Source organism: Lygodium microphyllum, chromosome 8 (genome assembly GCF_053477565.2).
Source record: "Lygodium microphyllum isolate KBCC chromosome 8, Lygodium_microphyllum_v1.1.10, whole genome shotgun sequence".
In the NCBI taxonomy this organism is placed as follows: domain Eukaryota; kingdom Viridiplantae; phylum Streptophyta; class Polypodiopsida; order Schizaeales; family Lygodiaceae; genus Lygodium; species Lygodium microphyllum.
The window spans coordinates 139,766,329-139,788,717 of record NC_141142.1 but is presented as its reverse complement, the minus strand read 5'-3'; positions in this window follow the sequence as shown (position 1 = coordinate 139,788,717).

Below are 22,389 nucleotides of genomic sequence, written 5' to 3'. Positions count from 1 at the left end.
ACAAGAGAGAGGAGGGTACTCGATCAAGCATCAAGGTAAGCTCACTACACCCATAGGATTGACGGCACGTCGGCTAGGTGAGAGATAGCCATTAGAGCTCGCTTGGAACGCTTGAAACAATAAGTGGTCCGTGGGTCTTAGCGGTTGAGTGAAAGCTTCCACATTGACTAACTTTCAAACTAACCAACGAAATTTTATTGCGTGGAAATATTACAACAAAATCTTACAAACACTTAAAGAGAAAGGATTGGTCTTGAGAGTTGAGCAGATCCCACAAGGTTGCATGGTCTATAGAAGTTCCATCTACTGGATCCTCCTTAGGATAGGGGATGGAATTTGAAACTGTAAAATATTACACGGCGCAGCGAACAGAATCTGAGAAAGAGATAGAGAGTACACAACAGATAAGAGGAGAATCAGTAAAATTCTTTAACTCCAAACAACTGATACAAAGATGGCTCTGTCCACCCGTGCGCTTCCACTGAGTGAAGCTTAGATGGCGATCTAGACAGAAGATAGGCGAAGAGCTTAAGGCTAGCTGGAACAACAACTCTGACTGGGTGAAAGATAAGTGAATGATGGCCGCGAAGGGGTTTAGCTTTTATAGCCCGCGAAGGTCGTTAGGTCGGCCTGCTGACCGACCTACCATATGAGCCTCCACTAGTCGGCCAGGGAATATTCCAGGGAATATTCCCTTTACCATTGGGCCGGGGGCGCTGTCCCTGGACCCCCGCCAGGGGGGCCGCTGGCCCCCCTGGGACCCCCCAGCCAAGGGCCGCTTCCGCGGCCCCCGGACCCCACAATAGGGGCCCCTTTTAACTCCCTTACCACGCAACTCAATGCAATGTGCCTCGAGTTGCTACCAGCTTAACCACTCCGTCTAACCCAAAGATTAGACCCACAACAATCACCTTTTTGCCATCTGGTCACATAGACCTCATCTGATATACAAGTCAGGACTCAACCAATGTCCGGGCTTACATTTGGCTTCTCCTCATAATGGGGGCCTTACAACTTTGAGCACCATGGATCATTGGTAGCACCTAATGAGGGTGGGGCATTGATCATATCTAACACCCCCCCTCAATGTCCACCCATAGGTGAACTATCTCCTCGGCCCAATGCCGAGTCTCTGAAGATGAACTTGAAGCAGATCCTTCGTAAGTGCTTTGGTGAAGATATCTGCTCCATTCTCCTCTGTTGGACAGTAGACCAATTCCACTATCCCATTCTCCATCAAATCACGCACATAGTGATACTGGATCTCTATATGTTTGGTGCGTGCATGAAACACTGGATTTTTGGCAATGGCGATGCAACTCTGATTGTCACATCTCAGCACAGTTGGTTCTTCATCCTGCACTCCCATATGCCATAGAATCCTTCTCAACCATACGGCCTCACATGCAGCAAAACAAGCTGCCTTGTACTCTGCTTCGGTAGAAGACAATGCCACTGTTGGTTGCTTCTTACTAATCCAAGAGAAAATTCCTGAACCCAAAGAGAAACAATAACCAGAAACTGACTTCTTGGAATCAATGTCTCCTGCCCAATCTGAGTCACAGTTCCCCACAAGAGAAGTTTCGAAACTGTATGTGATACCATAGTCAAGAGTTTTCTTCAAGTATCTGAGCACCCGCATCCTAGCCTTCCAATGACTCTCATGAGGTTTGTTTGAGAACCTGCTCAAAACACCAACAGCAAAACTGATATCTGGTCTGGTGTTACACAAGTAGATCAGACTGCCGACCAACCTCCTATACCTCCCAATGTCTGCTAATGCTGATGTATCCTCGATGGATAACTTTGCATTCACCTCCATAGGTGTAGCTATCTCCTTGCACTCGGTCATGCCAAATGCCTTCAAGATCTCCCATGCATACTTCTTCTGAGAGATGAAGATCTTTCCTGGCTCTTGCCAGACTTCAATCCCCAAACAATAGTGCAGCAAGCCCAAGTCTGTCATTTCAAACTCAAAACTCAAAGCCTTTCGAGTTTGGTTGATCATATCTTCATAGTCACCTGTAATAAGAAGGTCGTCCACATATAGGACAATCACTACAGACTTTTTACCATCCCTGTAAACATACAAGTTAGCATCTGAGGCACATCTTTTGAAGTTTAGGTTTAAAAAGAACCTATCTATCCGCTGGTACCATGCTCTGGGGGCTTGTTTCAGCCCATACAATGCCTTCTTCAGTTTACACACTTTGTTCTCAGAATGGGGGGCCTCAAACCCTGGTGGCTGAGCCACGTACACCTCCTCCTTGAGGTCACCATTTAAGAACGCTGACTTAACATCCATTTGGTACACTGGCCACTTCTTGTGGGCAGCCACTGCAAGTACCGTGCGAATAGTAGTCATTCTGGCAGTTGGGGCAAATGACTCTTGAAAATCAAACCCTTCAACTTGTGAAAATCCTTGGGCAACCAGTCTAGCTTTGTACTTTTCTAAGGTACCATCAGCCTTGTACTTTACCTTCCAGATCCACTTGGTGCCAATAATCTTCCGCTTTGCTGGCCGATCCACTAGCTCCCAAGTGTCATTCTTCATTATGCTGTCATACTCCGCCTGCATAGCAGCCTTCCATGATGGATCTGCAAGTGCTTCTTCTAAGTCAGTTGGCTCCTTTACTTCTCTCATAATCTCAACCATCAAGGCCATGTTGACTATGTGAGCAGAAGCCCTCCTTTGCTCCTCTATTCTCTGAGACCTCCTTGGTCCGTCTGCCTTCTCCTCAACAGATGCAGGCATAGGATTATTGTGGTCATAGAGCTGCTTCACCCAGCGCGGCAATGGCTTTTCCGGTGGGGTGATGTCAGGTTGGTGAACTTTTTCCTCATCATCTGAAGATGATGCTTCCTCCTCCTTAAGGATAGGGATAGCTCTCGGGACAGGTTCATAGTGGACTACTTCTTCGCTTGATGATAAAGTGGAAGACCTTGCCTTCTCCTCCTCCACTGTATGCGGCTCCTCCTTGAACACCACATCACGGCTCGCGATGATCTTCTTTGCCTCTTGGTCATATAACTTGTAAGCCTTCTGCTCATCACTATAACCCAAGAAGATACATTTTCTGCTTTTTGGTTGTAACTTGTTTCTCTTCTCATCTGGAACATGTGCATAACATTCACATCCAAAAATTCTGTAATGTGAAACAGATGGTTTCTTACCAGTGTAAGCCTCATGAGGTGTTTTTCCCTTGAGAGCCTTTGTGTAGCTCCGATTTAGAATGTAGACTGCAGTATTAACAGCTTCAGCCCAAAAATGGTTAGGCAATCCCTTGCCCTTTAGCATGCATCTTGCCATCTCCACAATGGTACGATTCCTGCGTTCCACAACACCATTCTGCTGAGGTGTGTGAGGCGTCGTCAATTGACGCTTGATCCCTTTGCTCTTGCAAAAGCCTTCAAACTCCTTTGAGTTGAACTCACCACCACCATCTGTTCTAAATTTCTTCACACTTTTCCCTGTTTCATTCTCAACAAGTATTAGCCATTCTTTAAACTTACCAAAAGCTTGAGCCTTATCACGAAGGAAGTACACCCACATCTTCCTACTGTAGTCGTCGACAATCAACATAAAATAAGAAGATCCCCCCAAGGCCTGTGTAGGCATCTTACCACACAAGTCAGCATGCACCAACTCTAGAGGAGCATGTGCTCTATTCTTGCTTTCTTGTGGAAATGCCTTTCTCTGTTGCTTGCCCATCATACAAGCTTCACATGGTTCCTTCAATTCAGTTATTGTAGGTAGGTGAGCAACCATACCTTGCTTTTGCATCTCCTTCAATACTGCAAATCCGATGTGTCCAAACCTTTCATGCCAAAGCTTACTTGTGCCCACTCCAGCGGTGGCTGTAAGAGCACTTAGCTCATACAGGTTGTTCCTTCTTTCTCCTTTGCCAACAATTGTGCTAGCACTATCAATAATTTCTGCACCTGTCTTCTTGAACCTCACTTCATGACCAAGATCAGTTATGGCAGCAACTGATAAGAGATTTCTCCTGATTTCGGGAACATACAACACATTTGAAAGCTTTTTGACTTCACCATTTGCAGCAACAAAAGAAATAGTACCTGTGCCCGCAGCAGGGCATTTAGCATCATTTCCAACCGTCACAGTGATGGATTCTTGTAGAGGCTGCATAGAACTGTATAGACCTTTCTTGTTGGTCATGTGACGGGAGGCCCCACTATCCAACACCCAAGAGTCAGTGGTAGATTCTTCTTGCGCCGAGGAGCACACTTCCTCAATGGTCGCCATGAATAATTCCAACTCTGCTTCAGCCGTATTGGCTGTCTCTTTCCCTTTAGTTTTAAGGGTACCATTCTTTTCATATGCCTTCTTGACACGACAATCTGCAATTGCATGTCCTTTCTTCTTACAGTAGAAGCACTCTCCTTGAAACCTCTTCTTGCCGCCCTTTTTCTTTTTGTCACCATCATTTTTGGTGGAGGAAACACCTTTGCCTTTTGCATTGGCAGAGAATGCAGCATCTCCATTGTTGCTTCCTTCTCGGGCTTTCAGCCTCAACTCCTCCTCCATTAATAATGCACAAAACTCCTCAAAAGTCAAAGCTTGAGGTCTCACTTGAGTATTAAGGGCAATTACTAGTCCATCAAACTTTTGTGGACAAATCCGAAGACACCTCCGAGCTAGCTCTTCGCTAGTCTTTTGTATCCCAGCGCCAGCCATCTGGTCGCGCAGATTCTTAATCCGAGTGATGAATGCTTCAATCGTCTCTCCTTCAGCAAACTTCTCCGCTGCTAGTTGATTCTCCAAGTTTTGAATCCTTGTTTGGTTTCGTGTTTCATACTAACTCCTTAGTACATTCCAAGCCTCTGACGCTTTGGTTGTATGCTGAATCAGAGTCAAAACACTGTCAGAACAGCTTGTAACTAAGGCACACAATGCATCTGCATTCCTTCGTTTCCAAGCTCGTAGAAGATCTGCATTCGGAGGAATCATCACACTAGGATTTGATGGGTCGGGGATAGACTGTGGTTCTGCGTCAGTCCCCAGCACAGTCTCCAGAAGCTCATAAGAATCAAGGATAGTTGTAATTTTGAACTTCCACAAGGTGTAGTTTGTACCATCTAACTTGCCTTCGCTGAAGGTTGGTGGACGAATCCTCAGTGTTTGAATAGCCGGTACAGCAGCACCACCTCCTGCACCGCTTCCTGATGCGCCAGAACTGCTTCCCGGAGTCGACATCGTTTCTCTTTGCTGTTGAAGCCTTTGCCTCTTGCACGCTCTCCGATCTCTAGAGCCCCCTGGGCTTTGATACCATGTAAAATATTACACGGCGCAGCGAACAGAATCTGAGAAAGAGATAGAGAGTACACAACAGATAAGAGGAGAATCAGTAAAATTCTTTAACTCCAAACAACTGATACAAAGATGGCTCTGTCCACCCGTGCGCTTCCACTGAGTGAAGCTTAGATGGCGATCTAGACAGAAGATAGGCGAAGAGCTTAAGGCTAGCTGGAACAACAACTCTGACTGGGTGAAAGATAAGTGAATGATGGCCGCGAAGGGGTTTAGCTTTTATAGCCCGCGAAGGTCGTTAGGTCGGCCTGCTGACCGACCTACCATATGAGCCTCCACTAGTCGGCCAGGGAATATTCCAGGGAATATTCCCTTTACCATCGGGCCGGGGGCGCTGCCCCCGGACCCCCGCCAGGGGGGCCGCTGGCCCCCCTGGGACCCCCCAGCCAGGGGCCGCTTCCGCGGCCCCCAGACCCCACAATAGGGGCCCCTTTTAACTCCCTTACCACGCAACTCAATGCAATGTGCCTCGAGTTGCTACCAGCTTAACCACTCCGTCTAACCCAAAGATTAGACCCACAACATTCACCTTTTTGCCATCCGGTCACATAGACCTCATCTGATATACAAGTCAGGACTCAACCAATGTCCGGGCTCACATTTGGCTTCTCCTCATAATGGGGGCCTTACAACTTTGAGCACCATGGATCATTGGTAGCACCTAATGAGGGTGGGGCATTGATCATATCTAACAGAAACAAGGGCCCAAAGATTGAAGGTGTCGAGTATGCACTCCATCTTACATGACCACAATGAACAGTTCAAACCATTGAGTTTATCGTCTTTGGGTAATGACGGTAATACATGCACCTACGTCAAGGGTATCGAGGATAACATCTTCAATGAGGATAGAGCCTTATGTGAAAGATAAATAGAAGAGGGATGGGTGAGAATGGGGGACTCCTCTTGCCAGCTATAATCGCGATAATCACATCTCTACTTAGAAGAGTGTTTGGAAAGAAGCTCCTTCTCTAAGTAATTAAAGCTCATGAATTGGTAAGACATCTTTGATCCTAAAATCATCCAGAAATTTGTGTTTATCAAATAAACAATTATCACCTGCCACCACCAAGAAGTTATGGCCTACATAGAAAGCTATCACCTACACTAGAGAGCTATCACCTATGCCTAGAAAGCTATCGCTTGCAACAAGATGTTATCACCTATACCAAGAAGAGATCACTTGTAAAAAACCAATTTGTATTTTTTGCAAAACACAAAAATAGATGATGCTTGATGCTTGAATGCTGCCCTCCTAGGTCCTAGAGGCTGTCGCCTAGCTGTTAGGAAGGTCAGTCACACCAATGGACCACGTGTATGGGTTGTAAATGCATGCTAAAAATTTGCATTTTGAAGATCTAGGTCGCTCGTTCATGATGAAAACCTACTCTTTTGCAAGAAATCACCTGATTTTTCCCTCACTTAGGCTCTAATATCATGTGAGAGTGCACAATGGAAGAGAAACACGAATACAGAGAGAAGTAGAGAGAGAAAGAGGAAGCAAAAGATGAAGGAAGAATACTACATTGATTGAAGAAGAATTGTGATACAACAATGATGGATTGATTAGTCCTTGCATGTAGCCCAAAGCATCAATGAGGGCACCTGATTTAGACTGATGATGAGCACCAAGCATGAAGAGTCGGAGTGTCAGAATGGACACTTGCAAAGGGAATATTGAAGACTGAAGAGTGTGTTTGTTTGTCAAGTGGGAGAGCTAGCTATAAATAGTTATAAATGCCCAAATTTGGCTGTCTTGTACTAGGAGAGGCCATAAATGTTGGTCGATTAGCAATAAATGCTAGTCATTGAAGAAAAAGATCACAAAAAAATAGGGATGATCTTGAAAAAATCCCAAATGACAATGACAATGTCTAGCATATGTAAGCAAACTATGAAAATTGGCCTAGGAATGCACACTGTTGACAAATAAAGAAAATGCACCTAAGCTACGAGAGCTCCTATATCTCCATCAGACATTGACAGGAGTTACAATGAGGAGATTATAGACTAACATAAGTACCATAAGCAAGCTAATAAGAGGGACAAAATTGGGGTTTTCGGGGGGAGGGGGGGCACTATGCCATAAGGGAGTTGGGTGGAGTGGGGATTTTTGAGGGGAAAGGGGGTTTGCCATGTCGTAGGAGAGCTGGGTGGAGTGGGATATTTCTTGGGGGGATTGAGGGGGAGGGAGACATGGAGTGGGGTTTTTCGAGGGGTGCACTATGTCATAGGGAAGTTGGATGGAGTGGGGTCTTTTGAGGGGGAGTATGCCATATCATAGGAAAGTTGGATGGAGTGGGTTTTTCTTAGAGGGAGAGGGGGGGGATCAGGGTTTTTCAAGGGGTGCACTATGCTGTAGGGTAGTTGGATGGAGTGGGATCTTTTAGGGCAGGTATGTCATGTCATAAGAGAGTTGGATGGAGTGGGGTTTTTTTGAAGAGGGAGGGAGGGAGTAGGGTTTCTTTGGGGGGGTGAGGGATGTGCCATGTCGCAAGGGAGTTGTGAGGAGGAGAAGAGTGTGCCATCTTGTGGGGGAGTTGGGTGGAGTGGGGTTTTTTAGGGGGGAGGGGTATGCCATGTCATAGGGGAGTTGAGAGGGGGCACAAGTATACAATGTAGTGGGGTGGTTAGATGGAGTTGGGTTTTTTGAGAGGGGGATATGCCATGTCTTAGGAGATCTGGATGGAGTGGGTTTTTTTGGAGGGGGTGGGAGGGAGCGTGGCTTTTTGAGGGGTGGCAGGGGGGGAGGCAAGGGTTATTCCATGTTAGAGGGGAGTTGGGAGGGGGAGAGGAGCATGACATGTGGTGGGGGAGCTAGGTGGAATGGGGATTTGGGAGGGGGGAAGGGAATTGTGCCATGTCATAAGGAGGTTGGGTGGAGTAGGAACTTTTGGTGTGGGGAGGTAGGGAGAGTGTAAGTGCCATGTTTTGGGGAGGTTGGGTGGAGTGGGGTGTTTGGCAGAGAGGAGTGTGGGGGGAGGGGGAGCGGGGTGTTTGTATGGGGGGATGTGCCATGTCATAGAGGAGTTGGGGAGGGGGGGCAGTGTGCCATGTCATGGGGAGGTTGGGGTGGAGGGGGTTTTTTGGTTGGGGGGAGAGTGTGTTCCATGTTGTAGGGGAGTTGGGTGGAGTGGGGTTTTGTGGGCAAGAGAGGGGCATGTTGTGGGGAAGTTAGGTGGAGTGGGGTGTTTTGAGGGGGGTGTGTGTGCCAAGTTATGGGAGAGGTAGGTGAAGTGAGGTTTTTTTGTGAGGGGGGAGTGGGGGTTTTTTTGGGGGGAGGGGGGATTTGTGTGCCATGAAATAGGGGAATTGGGAGGGGGGACGAATGTGCCATGTCATAGGGGAGTTGAGAGGGGGGAAGAAGTGTGCCATGCCATGTGGGAGTTGGATGGAGTGGGATTTTTTGAGGGGGAAGGGGGGGTGTGTGGGTTATCCCAACTCATGGGAAAGTGGTTTTTTTTTTGGGGGGGGGGAGAGAGTGTGCCATGTCATAGGGGAGTTGGAAGGGGGAGAGGAGTATGGCATGTTGTGGGGGAGTTGGGTAGAGTGAGGTTTTCTTGGGGTGGGGGGGGGGGAGTGGGTTTTTTTGGGGGGGTATGCCATATTGTAGAGGTGTTGGGAAAGGGGGGGGGGGGGGGGGGAGAGGGATGAGCAATTTCATAGGGGAGTTAGAAAAATACCCCTATTCTACCTCATTTCCATTTTCTCTACCCCCTGTTACGCCTTTCTTCCATGCATCCATATCACAAAGCAAAACGCTGGCAAAATTTTTATGGACGACCACCAACTCTCCCTGAACTAGCACGCTAATTTCACCTGACATCCATGGCTCCACGAGTTCACAAAAATTCAAGAAGCCCATTTGAAGCAAAAGAAGCAAGAAATGCAGCCGATGAAGAAAATGATGCGGTAGAAATTGGCGAAACCCCCGTTACTACAAACCTGATAGAGGTAATATCTCATCGGTTTGGAAAATATTAATTTTTAATATCTTAATTATGATTTATTTCTTGATATTTATTGTTATTTCATTAATGATGCGTGCGATTATAATAATAGAAAAAAGGTAGACGATGTTAGGAAAATGAATATTTTATAATTTTCCCTTGAAAGTGACCGTCTCTATTTTATTTTGCTAATGATAAACAGGTACATATGAGTTTTATAATAATTTATAGAAAATAATTTAGATAATATAATGAAATAATCAATGCATTAAATCAACAGAAAATTGTATAGGAAAATATATACTAGATGCGCATAAATTAGGTGCGTAATAATATAATTCGATGTCTGAAAGATGAAAGAAAAATTGCACTTATGATTTTTTCATTGCTTCGAATAAAGTTTTTTTAGAAAAACAATGAGCATTGCACTTAGGACATAGCTAAATAAAAATTGATCTTTTTAAATAACGTTGAAAGTTTGACAGATGGTCGAACATTGTCGATTAAACTGTAGAATATGATTAGAATAAAATAAAAATTATTTTCATGCTGAAAACACACACAATGTTAATATTAATGGTTATATTGGTGAGAATATCATGAGTTGACCCACGTATGAATTAGCAAGAAAACCTAACCTAAAATATCGAGAATGTTGAAGTAAAAAAACTATGAAATACTTAACAACCCTGAAACTATCAGTATCAAGAAATTAAATAAATATTTGAAGTCTATAGGACTTGTTGGACATTAACAAGAATTCGTCGATAAAAATTCTAATGTCTAAATAGACTTGGAAAAGCATTTGAAATCCTGCTAAGTGCGGGTTAGGGCAAGGCAGTGCATGAATTGCCTGCCATAGGTAGAAATGTCCATATTATCTTTTAGGGCGAAAATACCAAGTTTTCATAAGGATAAAATAGACTTTAGATTTGCAAAATAACTTGCAGATCCGGAAAAAAGAGAAGCGAAACCCTAAGAATAAGGTGGGACCTTAAAAGAGACCCTAGAATTGGGTGGGGTTGCTTCCTATGCTAAAAACACTTGATGCTGTTTCTTTTTTGATTTGTGCATGCATTGGGCAAAGGGTTGCCACAAGCCGCTTGGTGGTGACCCTCAATGACAAGGATACTAGACAAGGGTCATCATCGAGCGATAGAGGATATCCTTGTTCAAAGGGTTGCTATGAATCGCTTGATGATGACACTTCATGACAAGGATACTGGACAAGGGTCATCATCGAGTAATAGAGGCTCCCCTAGGCAAAGGGTGTCTATGAGCTACTTGGTGGTGACCCTTGATAACAAGGACACTAGATGAGGGCCACCATCGAGCGGTAAAGGCTATCCCTAGGCAAACAATAGCCACAAGATGCTTGGTGCTGACCCTCAATGATAAGGACATTGGACAAAGGACACCACCAGGCGATAGAGGTTTCTCTGAGACAAAGGATTGCCATGAACCACTTGGTGGTGACCATCAACCAAAACACTGGATGAGGCTCATCACCGAGTGTTAGAGGCTATCCTTAGGCAAAGGATAGCCTTGAAAATAAGAACATCAAACATGCAGTGAATAGATTAGGATAGGATTGGCACTATCATCATGGAGTCACTTCTCTTGGGGGCATCTTCATAGCATTAGTGGGTCCAATGGAGGGTAAGTAAGGTTTTGTAGACTTGCAACATCGATAATTTTAATTAGGATTAAAGGCACATGTGCCTAGCCACTCGTGTATTAGTTATGTTGATAGTACATGCACACTTGTACACTATAGGTGGCGAGTGCCTATCACTGTCATTTCATTCTTTATTCTTTTAGGGACATTTGAATAAGGGAAGGCCAGTCACACATTGTGACTATTGGAGTTCCCACATCTTGTCTCTCTCTCTTGCTCTTACTCTTGCTTCTTCCACCATTGAGAGGAACTCAACCCAGCACTTGAATACCTATAGCATATCAAGTCTCATGGCAATCATGGCTTCTTCTATTTGAGGTAACTATTGATGCTTCACTACTACAACATGTGTCAAGGCCTATTGAGACTTTCACCAAAGCTTGAATAGACTTGCTAGATCATCTAAAAGTGCCCTCTTAACCCCATTACCTTGAGCATTGGTAAGAGCACACAAATTGGCACTGAGCATGATTTCACTTGTAGATCAGGCTTTTGTCTCTAATCAGTATGACTAACATAAACATCATCCAAAGCTTTCTTGCACTTGGCCACAATCTTAACAACTTCCCCATGCATTCTTGGTTACATTGGAGTACTCTATTGGGCAATACACACTCAAACATTGGCTAGATATTTAGATAGGCCTCTTGTCTATAGGTTTGGACAACCTATGACTCACTCTAATGTACTTTTGTCATGCTCATGGTACTTGCCTTTGATGCATGGATGGTTATCTAATGCTTGGGAGTCCCCTATGGATTGGATTGACCTCAATTTGCTCAAATTTGGTAGAGATTTGATTGTTGTAATATAGTAACTAGCATGCTTTTATCAATGAGCACTTCATGTCTATTTCTCTTGGATATCATTCGAGTGTTTTATATAAATGTATTGAACATTTGGCTTTCTGTATTGAGCTGCTTATATGACATTGTATGTTCTATTGCACATTGCATTAAAGTTGAGCTTGAGCTCTTTATAGTGAGACAATGGGATCTTCACTTCATATGTAAACTCTCTTCATGATGTATGTATGCAATGGATGCCTAGTGGACTGATTTAACATTTGTCCTTGGGCCTTGTTTTTGGACCGACACCTACCTCTGTCAGATCGTTGTTGTCAATGATGCATACACCTGATATGGCTATGTATTGAGCTTCTATTACTATTCCTTAGTCAGTTGTGCCTTTGGCATGTCTCTTTTGTTACCCATGAGACCTACTACATGCATGATTTTTATGCAATTGGATGTATTCCACTCTGACACTGTGAGGTTGGCAACTTTGGGTACTGGTCACACGATTGCTAAGGTTGACAGCTTTGGATACTAGCCACATGATTGATTGCTAACTGCTAGTTGTTTGTACATACCCGCATCGTGCATGATATCCATGGCAGTTATAGTTTGTAGTTTATTGGTGATGATAGCTCATGCTTGGCTTTGATTTATTAATGCTATTCTCTATTTTTAGCATGTTGTAATCGCAATTCTTTGCACTATTTATGAGAGCAATTATCTTGTCTTGACAGTTTCTTGACTATAGTTTGTGGAATAGCTCATTATTTTGTTAGTACCTCTTGTTTTTGACTTGATTTAGCAGTGGTCTTGGCTGATTTGTAGGATATTAGAGTAGTCCATTTTGCCCTTTTATGCACTTGCTTGGTCTCATTATGGCTAGTGGTTCTTGTGACAGTGCTATCCTCAATATTGAGAAACTGGATGGGACTAACTATAGCTATTGGAAGACCCAGATATACGGCAGGTTTTAGTGAGAAATTGTAGGTTAGACCAATAAAAAATAAGGGTGCCAAACCAAAAAACATTATGGCTGAGGATTGGGATGTGAACTGGATGGACTCACTAGGCATCTAGTTGACATGATGTATGTATTGTGTGGGAGCTATTTGGCTTTATGTATTGAGCTACTTACTTGACATTGGATGTTCTATTGTGCATTGGATTGAAGTTGAGCTTGAGCTCTTTATAGTAAGACAATGGGATCTTCACTTCATGTATATGCTCCCTTCATGATGTATGCATGCAGTGGATACCTAGTGGATGCATACACCTGACATGGCTATGTATTGAGATTTTGATATTATTGCTAAGTCAGTTGTGCCTTTAGCAGGTCCTTTTTGTTACCTATAAGACCTACTATATGCATGATTTTTATGCCATTGGACGAATTCCACTATGTGTTGACCTCATTTTTTGTAAGGAGGTCTACTTCTCCTCCTCCTATCCCTTTGTGTAGACTTGTGTCCTATGAGGCTATAAGGCTTGCATCTAGTTCTGCTACATGGTTGATTTCATCTTTCGATAATGCTTCACATATGGAAACAATGGGCAAAATTTTGGTTTCTTTGAGAAGGCCCACTGGTGAGCTAATGGATGCATCTCCCCAAAATTTGGAAGAGTGGGGCCCTCTTTGGAGAGAAGTTAACCAAAGGTTTGAAGATGAATTGACTGATGAGTGGGTTGATCTAAGAGGGGGCAAGTTTTTGGTATGGGACGGTAATCATAAGCTGAAGACATGTATGAAGAGGATAAAGGAAGGTAACTATGCATTGTCTTGTTTTCTCTTGTTTATTGTGATGATACTTCATTCTTTGACTAATTATTTATTTTATTTTTTATGTATAAAGTTTATAGTGAAGATATTTCACGACATGTTAGAGTTCTATGTCAATTCATTCAAGTTTTTGGTATGGGACGGTAATCATAAGCTGAAGACATGTATGAAGAGGATAAAGGAAGGTAACTATGCATTGTCTTGTTTTCTCTTGTTTATTGTGATGATACTTCATTCTTTGACTAATTATTTATTTTATTTTTTATGTATAAAGTTTATAGTGAAGATATTTCACGACATGTTAGAGTTCTATGTCAATTCATTCAAGTAGAGAAGAAGAAAAAATGAGAACTATTGTTAGCATTGGATATATCAAATGTGTAAGTATACTTATCACTATTAACTTTTTCGAATGGGTTAATAGATTATCAGTTATGTGTGAATGCCAATAGTTTTTATTTATGTGCGAATCTCAAAATATAAAGATAATTTATGTGTAAATTTATTTATACCAATAGGTTTCATTTATTAGTTATGTGAATGTGATTAGGTTTTATTTATGTGTGAATCTTAAAATTTAAAGACAATTTTCAATGTTGTAGTGTAACAAGAGCACATGTAAAACCCAACCTAGGCCATGAAATTTTCATGTTCCAAAAGTTTGGCATCGTCGATAAACAAAGAATTTTGGAAAGGATGAGCCCTTCTTAAAGATAGTGGACTAAAATAGAGTATGAAATTGAAGGCAAAAGTAACCACGGCAATGATCCATGGTACAAAAGCCCATGTTTGTTAATATCACTTTTGGTGTGGAAGGTAAAAAATTTGGTATAGGATTTTAGTTTTCAGCATAACAAATTGTGGTAACTTGAATTTAACCATAACTATGAATAGTGTATTGATTTTTTATTTAGGATGACTATAACTTTGCCATACTCAAAGAGGAGGCCCGCCTCAAGGAGCTTACATTGCCAGAGGCAAATTATGAGGCAAAAAGAAAACAATTCATAAACAAAGAGCAAGATAAATTAAGGGACAAAGGATACAAGTACCTTGGAATAGCTAATCCTGCACATGGAGAGGATTTCTTTTCTGTTTTGTTTGCATTGAATTGGGATGAAAAGAACATGATGGCTATTACCAAGGACAAATTGTATGCCATTTGTAGTGCTAATATTACTATGGAGAGATATATTTTCCTCAACTAATGTTCTCTTATTTTTTGGAATCGAACTTAATTTGGTTCAACAATATTGAAGTTTTTTTTTGTTCAATAACTAATATATTAGGAAAAGGGAGACTTTACTTCTCATGACTGTCACAAAGGCGAAGGACTCCACTATGTCACACTTTGCAGATGTAAGGAGATTTCACAGCTACATGAAGTAAGAGGTGTATTGGTTTCATATGATTGGAGAATGCTCCTTATTGATCAGGAGGTTACAATTTGATGGCACTGAGATTCCACGAGGCTTTGATGTTTTTTTTAAAAGGGCCAAAGACGTTTACATACTTTAAAGGCATTTGCAAATATTTTTGGTGAGATGAAGAATGTTGGAGACTCTAAGAAGGTTCCAGAGCTCACATAATCAAGTAAGAGGATGGTGTACAAGTATTTCTAATATAAAGAATTCATATGTTCTAAATAGCATATGTACAAATGTATTCTAACTTAAGAGTGCTTTTGTTGTTTGTTCTTACGTTTTTGGAAAAGATGGTTGTGTAGTCTATAGGAAAGTGGGGTGCTAGAAAGCCTCCCTCCTCTAGTATAGGAGTGGATGGACTTGGGATGTGAAAATTATATGTTCTCAAAAGCACTGCTTGAGAGGGGTCTGTTGGAATGGGAAATGCATGTTTGTCCATGGTGGATAGACTATCCATTGGATGACATTCCATGGCAAGAGATTGAATTAAGAGAGAGGAAGTACTTTGAGAGCCAAACATTCCATGGCAAGAGATTGAATTAAGAGACATGAAGTACTTTGAGAGCCAAACATAGTAAATATGTGGTAACTCTTGCTCTTAGCTATTTGTTTTATTAACACTTGCCTTATATGCAGGGTTCCTGGAACAAAATAGAGTAATTTCTATGCACAAAGAAGAGGATGAAGGAAATGGTACTTTCTAAAATGTATTTGTTTAGCATGAAAGTTATCTTAACTTTGTTGTTTTTGCAAATTAGAAATGTCCAATACAATAGACATGGTCCCTCTGGTTGTGGGGATAAAGGTGACTTGTGGTGGTAGCATGGCAAAGGGTATATTGGATGGAGTGCAAAGTTTTAGTTTGATCCAAGTAGCCTTGTTTCTAATTTGCATGAATATAATATTGTATTTTGTTGACTTCACACTACTAAGGTACCATTAGTGATGCAACTATTGATACTACAGTGAAGAAAAAGTCCATAAGAAAACGAAAGGATACCCCATGATAGATGATGCATTGGAGCATGGTAAGGGTAAGCCAATGTGCATGAATGATAGAGTTTAGGGTTTGCATTTGATGAAAATTTTATTAAAGTACTATTTTATTGATTGTACATTGCCTAGGTAATATAAGTGAACCAAATGAGGTTGGTACAACGAAGTGAAGGTCTAAACACAAAAGAGAAAGTTGTTTCATTGGATGAATAAATAGAAGGTGAATCAAGTATCATTTTTTGGATTATTGGAGTCATGTTAAAAGTATATATTTTTATTTTTAAAGATAATATAAATTTTAAACTTTAAACACTAAATAATTTACTTTCTTTCTTATTTTTCTTTACCACTTTAGGCAAAAAAGATGGTTTTGACATGCATAGCATTTGAAAAGAAATGACAAAAAGTAAGGGTCACTTTGAGGGATCTTTGTGACATAGTATACCTTCTTGGGCTATGTCATTCATGACTCAATCAATCAGAGCCTATACAAAAGTCTTGTAGATGTCACGCTATATGCGCAAGACATGTATATAGGTTTCTAGCTTTACATTCTATGCTTAACATTTATCCAACATCAACATTTGTAATTAAACTTTATTTTGATGATAGGATTTCAATACCAAACTATCATAGATGCTCTATTGGTAGACGTGACATCGATTGACGATTTTGCATTGGATGGGTATATTTTTCACTATCCTCTATGTACACATCTATTATAATGGTTGCTTATGCTTTGTTATTATGTTTTCAATTTTAGCATTTAGTGCTTCATGGAGGGAAATACCATCAACTCTTACTAGTGTGATGGTGTCCCATCATACATGGTTGATAAGTTGTTGTTTGCGGATTTTCCTACATCTTTACTTGTTGTTGGCCTTGAGGCAGAACCTACATGTGCTTGCATTAGTTTAGTTCATAAACTCATGTGATATTGCATGGTCTTATACATCTTTCTATTTGAAAGGGATTCCCGAATGGAATACATTTTCTAGTGCACTTGTCAAAGGTGTCATAGATCTAGTCCATAGATTCTTGGCAGATGAGGGGTTCTTGGTGACTTGCACAACACTTTGGAAAAGTGCTTAGAGGAGCTCATGCCATTGAATTGAAGCTCCATCCCACATGGACTCTCGTGTGCGAGGGTGGATATAGACGCCCTAATACTCAAGAGGAGGTAAGTGTGTTGAAGACAAACATGTAACTTTTTAAAATAAAAGTTTAAATAGCTAACAAGATGATTGTGTATTGTTAGGTCATGGACCTTACTATTGGCTTGTTTTATCGAGGGATGCGTGTCCCTTCATATGATAGAGAGCCTGGCGAGAGGGTTAGCCCATATAGGTTTCTCGCCTCTCGTAGCTTCCTCTTCGAGATAGACCTCCAAGGCACATCATTTGAGCACACTTATGTGGATGGTGTAGAGGTTTGAGGGGGTGCAGAAAGATCACTAGCTTTTTATAGGTGCATTATACACTCTTATACTGGTTTATACTTTGCATTGAGATACGTCATGCTTTTGTTATGGATGTTACTAAATGGTTTCTTTTGTAGATGGCTCCTTGCTACGTTCACAAAGGATCTCGGCTATGTGTTGGATATTTTTTCAGGTTGTGGCGGCCTTGGTAGAGCATGCATAGAGATGCATTGTTTTTGCATGTGCCTTGAGGGTGATTTTAGCCTCTACAACTAGTGCTTGGTTGATGTGGCATACGGACCGCCATCTATCCCTAGTGACGATGATGATTTTACATGATTTGTAGTTGCGTTATTTTTAATATGATGCTTTGTATTGATAGTGCATGCCACGGGGCTTGATGATGCTTGGGAATGATGTATGACTCTATGGATTTTGGATCTCACTTAAATTGGGATTACTTCATAAACTTATAAAATTATGCTAAAATTTCATGCTTTAGAAGTAGTTGCACAGCTACTTTTGTTGGAGATCAAAGCATTTAAGAGTTTGCAATTAGTTTGCAATTCAACATCCTAACACAATTAATCTAATTAGTTTGTAATTACAAAATAATTAAACTCAAAGCGATAACATAATCAAACAAAAAGCTCCATAAAATAACAAAAAAAATCCAAGTGATGGCCAAAAAGCTTTAAGAAGCACCTCAAAAGCTCCAAGTGAAGAGCTTGCTAAATAATAGCACTCCTTGGAGCATGGTTTAATAAGATTGGAGAGTATATTGTCAACATTGGCTTTTATGTTTCTAATATTGATCACTCACTTTATGTGAGAAAGGGAGATGCAACTTTGGTCATCCTAGTCATCTATATGGATGACTTGATTATTACAGATGCTAGTGACTGTGGGATTGCCAAAGTTAAGGAACTTTTGAAGAAGTTTTTTGAAATAAAGGATTTGGGTGAGCTCAAGTACTTTCTTGGCATTGAGGCAATCAAAGGCAATGATGGTATATGGCTATCCCAAAGGTAGTATAGCATGGATATGTTATCCAAGCATGGTATGATCACATGTAAGCCTCTTTTAGTGGCATTAGAGCAAAATGTGAAGTTGAGTGCTAATGTTGGGGATAATATAGAAGGCCCTACTATGTTCAGGAGGATAGTAGAGAGTGTGATTTACATGACTATCACAAGGCTAGAGTTGAGTTATGTTATTGGCCTTGTTAGTTAGTTTATGCAAATGCCTAGAAATCCTCATTTTGATACAGTAAGCGCATATAGAGGTATATAAAGTCTACTTTACACTATAGACTTTTAAATGAGGCAGGTAAAGATATATAGGCATTTGGATATATAGCTGCAGATTAGGACAGAAGATCTACTAGTAGATTCATGTTTTTCCTTGGTAGTACAATAGTTACGTGGAGTTGCAAAAAGCAACCTATAGTTGCCTTATCGAGTATATAGGCTGAGTATAGAGGTGCTGCTATGGTAGCATGTGAGGTGATATGGCTACAAAACTTATTGGGTGATTTTGATGTGCAATAAGATAGTCTAGTCGTCATTCATTCTGACAACATGAGCAGCATATAGTTAGATAGGAACCCAGTGTTCCATCCTAGGATAAAACACATTGAGGTGCATTATCACTTTGCGAGAGAGAAGGTATTTGTAGGAGAGATTGACTTATTATGTGTCATCATACAAGATTAGATAACTGACATTTTCACAAAGCATTGGGTGTAGGAAGCTTCGAAAATTTCAAAGATTACTTGGAGTTTAAGAGATATAGTTGAGCTTGAGAGGGAGTGTTGAGATGGCAAGCTCAATACATGTGGACATTGATGATGGACCGCATGGTTAGATGGGTCCGCTCGTCTATACTTAGCACATCGGTGGTCAGTATGATCCTTACATGATCACTGGCTTATTATATTTAGTTTGTTGCACCTACATATAGCTTTAGCATAATTATGACGATAGTTGATTAATATAGTCAGTTATGCAATGTTTGACTTAGTAGGACATTTTTCTTTATGTTGTATCTCATCTATACTTTATGCACATTATAATGTGTGTGAAAAAAGAAGAAGAAACCAATAAGAAAATGGTTTGGCCTCCATCTCTCTCTTGTGTTCTTGAGTGAGCTTCCTCTCGTGTGTATGGTGTGTGTCTAACACAACAGCTCAAGCAGGTCCCCCCATCATGCGATTCCTGGCTTTATTACTCATGATTATATTAGATAGGACTTATTTTAGCTTTTAACGCTTAGCTTTTATTTACATATAATTTTTTTTTCACACAATTGTAACATCATACCGATGATTGTAACTCATGGTCTCATAGGGTGACTATTTCCTTTTGCAAATACCAATAAATCATTTCATTTTTCTCTCTCTAGAAAATGATCAATAGGTGGGTAAAAGTGAAGCAATATGACATAGCAATAGTGTGGGCTTAAATGACAGTGTAGATAGTGTTGGGGTAAAGATTAAAAGCCAATAGCTACGGGCACCCCTTGTAGAAGTACACATCGTACAACTATATATAAGTGAATATAACAAAATATAAAACTGTAATTAATTGTATCCACTAAACTCTCTTATGTGCATCACACACACACACAACCCTCTTACACTCCATATCTTTTACCTTGCATCTGACCATTACCGTGCTCTCAACTGGTATTAAAGTGGCATTCATGGAAGCTTGTGCTTGAAGTGAGGAGCATGAGAACTATCACTTTATTGCAAAGATCGATGATTCAATCTTCTTCTATATCATTTGTGCATGTTTACATCTTGATAGAGGTACCATTCTCATTATCAAGCTCTATATCTAAGATAAACAAGTACTTTGGATTGAGAAGCCATTGAGGCTCAATTTGGAGACTAGAATAGCCCAATTTGGTTGCATGTGGGTAGCCATTAGTGGTTGGAATTAAAGAAGAATGGCTTGGTTTTGGATATTTGGAAAGATGTTTTGGTGCATACTTTTTACACAAGCAACCATAAGGGCTTCTTAAGAAATAAGAAAACTTGTCATTTTGAAGTAAGGGGCCTCCTTGTCAAAGCACAAGGCTTAAGTAGGGGACCTACTATAGTTTGGATCAAAGAAAAAGAAAGGACAAGATACTTGATGGTTTGCCAAGATAGTGATGTATCCGGATGCTCCAAGAGGTTTATGATAAATATGACCTACTTTGATGAATTTTAAGATATCAAGCAATTCTTCCGTTCATGTCACTTTTTTAATCTTCTAGAAGCTACAGCACATTTATTTTTGTAACCTTTGGATTAGGCTGAATTAAGCTAGAACCAACTTCACACTACAAAAACAAGACACATATAGTTTGGAGGTTGTTTTCTTGAGATTAATAGCTGAGAAATTCCAAAAAATAATGGTGAAAAGATTGATGTGTTGAAGAGTGCTCAAGCTATTTGAATATTATATTTACCCTTGTATTGAGCACTAGGTTTTGCTATTATTTTGTCTTGTGGTTGACCATATCTTGGTTGGTTGCTACACATTTCTCTCTATTTTGAGCGATTAGTAGTTATTTGATCTCCATTTGACTTGCAATTGAGCATATCTTATTATTTTGGCATGTAAAACATATTGTAACTATTATGCCTTCTTCATCTACTTCTAAAATATTAATTTGTCTTATTGTAAAGAGAAAATTTATAATGTGTTGGTTCCTTAGGAGCAAATAAAGCCAAATGTCATGGTATTAAGCTTGAGGATATGGATGTAGATACATGAAAAAAGATGACATGTTTCACTATCATGCTAACACTCTCAAAGTCCATTTACTTTAATGTAAAAGACATGATATATAGTTCATATATGGAAGGAACTATGTGAATTGTATGGGAAAGAAAATGATGTTTTGCAAGTATATTGGTTGGAGAAACTCATTGACCTCTACATGGAGAAAGGAACTTCTAATGTCCTAAACATCTCTATGAGTTTAATACCATTTTTGGCTAGTTGATACCATAGAAGATCACTTTCCATGATTCTATTAAGCCTACATTGTTGTTGACCACCTTGATAGAGAGATGAGATACTTTCAGGATAACTATTAGCAACTTTGCACTTGCAATTAGACTTACAAGTTCTAATGGTGAAAGCATTTTACTCAATGAGGAGGTAAATAGAAAGAATGTTGGGTCAAGGACCTCTAATATAATCATTATGAGAGGAACTCTCATGAAAGAGGAAAGTTAAGAAGTCTCGAGTAACAAGGATATGGAATACTTCTTTTGTAATAAGAAGGGATATATAAAGAATGTTGCTATGGAGATGTCTTGTACATTTCCTCTTTTGGTGATGCATTCTTGGTCCGTGGATAATGACATATCACAAAATTGGCTTTTGGATTCAAGAGCATCATTTCATACCACTCTTCATAGAGAGTGGTTCACTATTTATGATGTTGGGAGACTAGGATGCATTCCTATTCATAACAATTGTGCATGTGGCATTATTATTATAGGGAATATAGATTTTTCACAACCTAATGAATCTTGTTTTGTCTTGCAAAATGTAGGATATGTTTGAAAATTGATAAGAGTTTGATTAACCCTAAACAACTTGATGATTGTGGTTACATGATGATATTTGGAGATCATGTACAAACAATTTTATAAGGGTCTATCATTGTTACCAAAGGACATAAATCTGGTACTTTATATCCTTTGCATATTTCTAAGGTTAAAGCACATAAATTTCTTTATTATTTGGTACAGATATTAGTTGTTAAAATGAAAGATTTATGTTGTTTAAATTATCTTCTACATTTTAACTTTTTAATCTTGATTTTTGTGAGCATTTAAAAAAAAAACAAAGTTGTCACATAAGAGATATGATAGTACTAGAAGATTAGAGTACTTGGATTGGGATTGTAGTGATTTGTGTGGACTATGCCCATGGTCCCATTAGAAGGAGCTTCATATTTTGTCAGTTTTATAAATTACCTTCATATTTTGTCACTTTCATTGCTTGGAT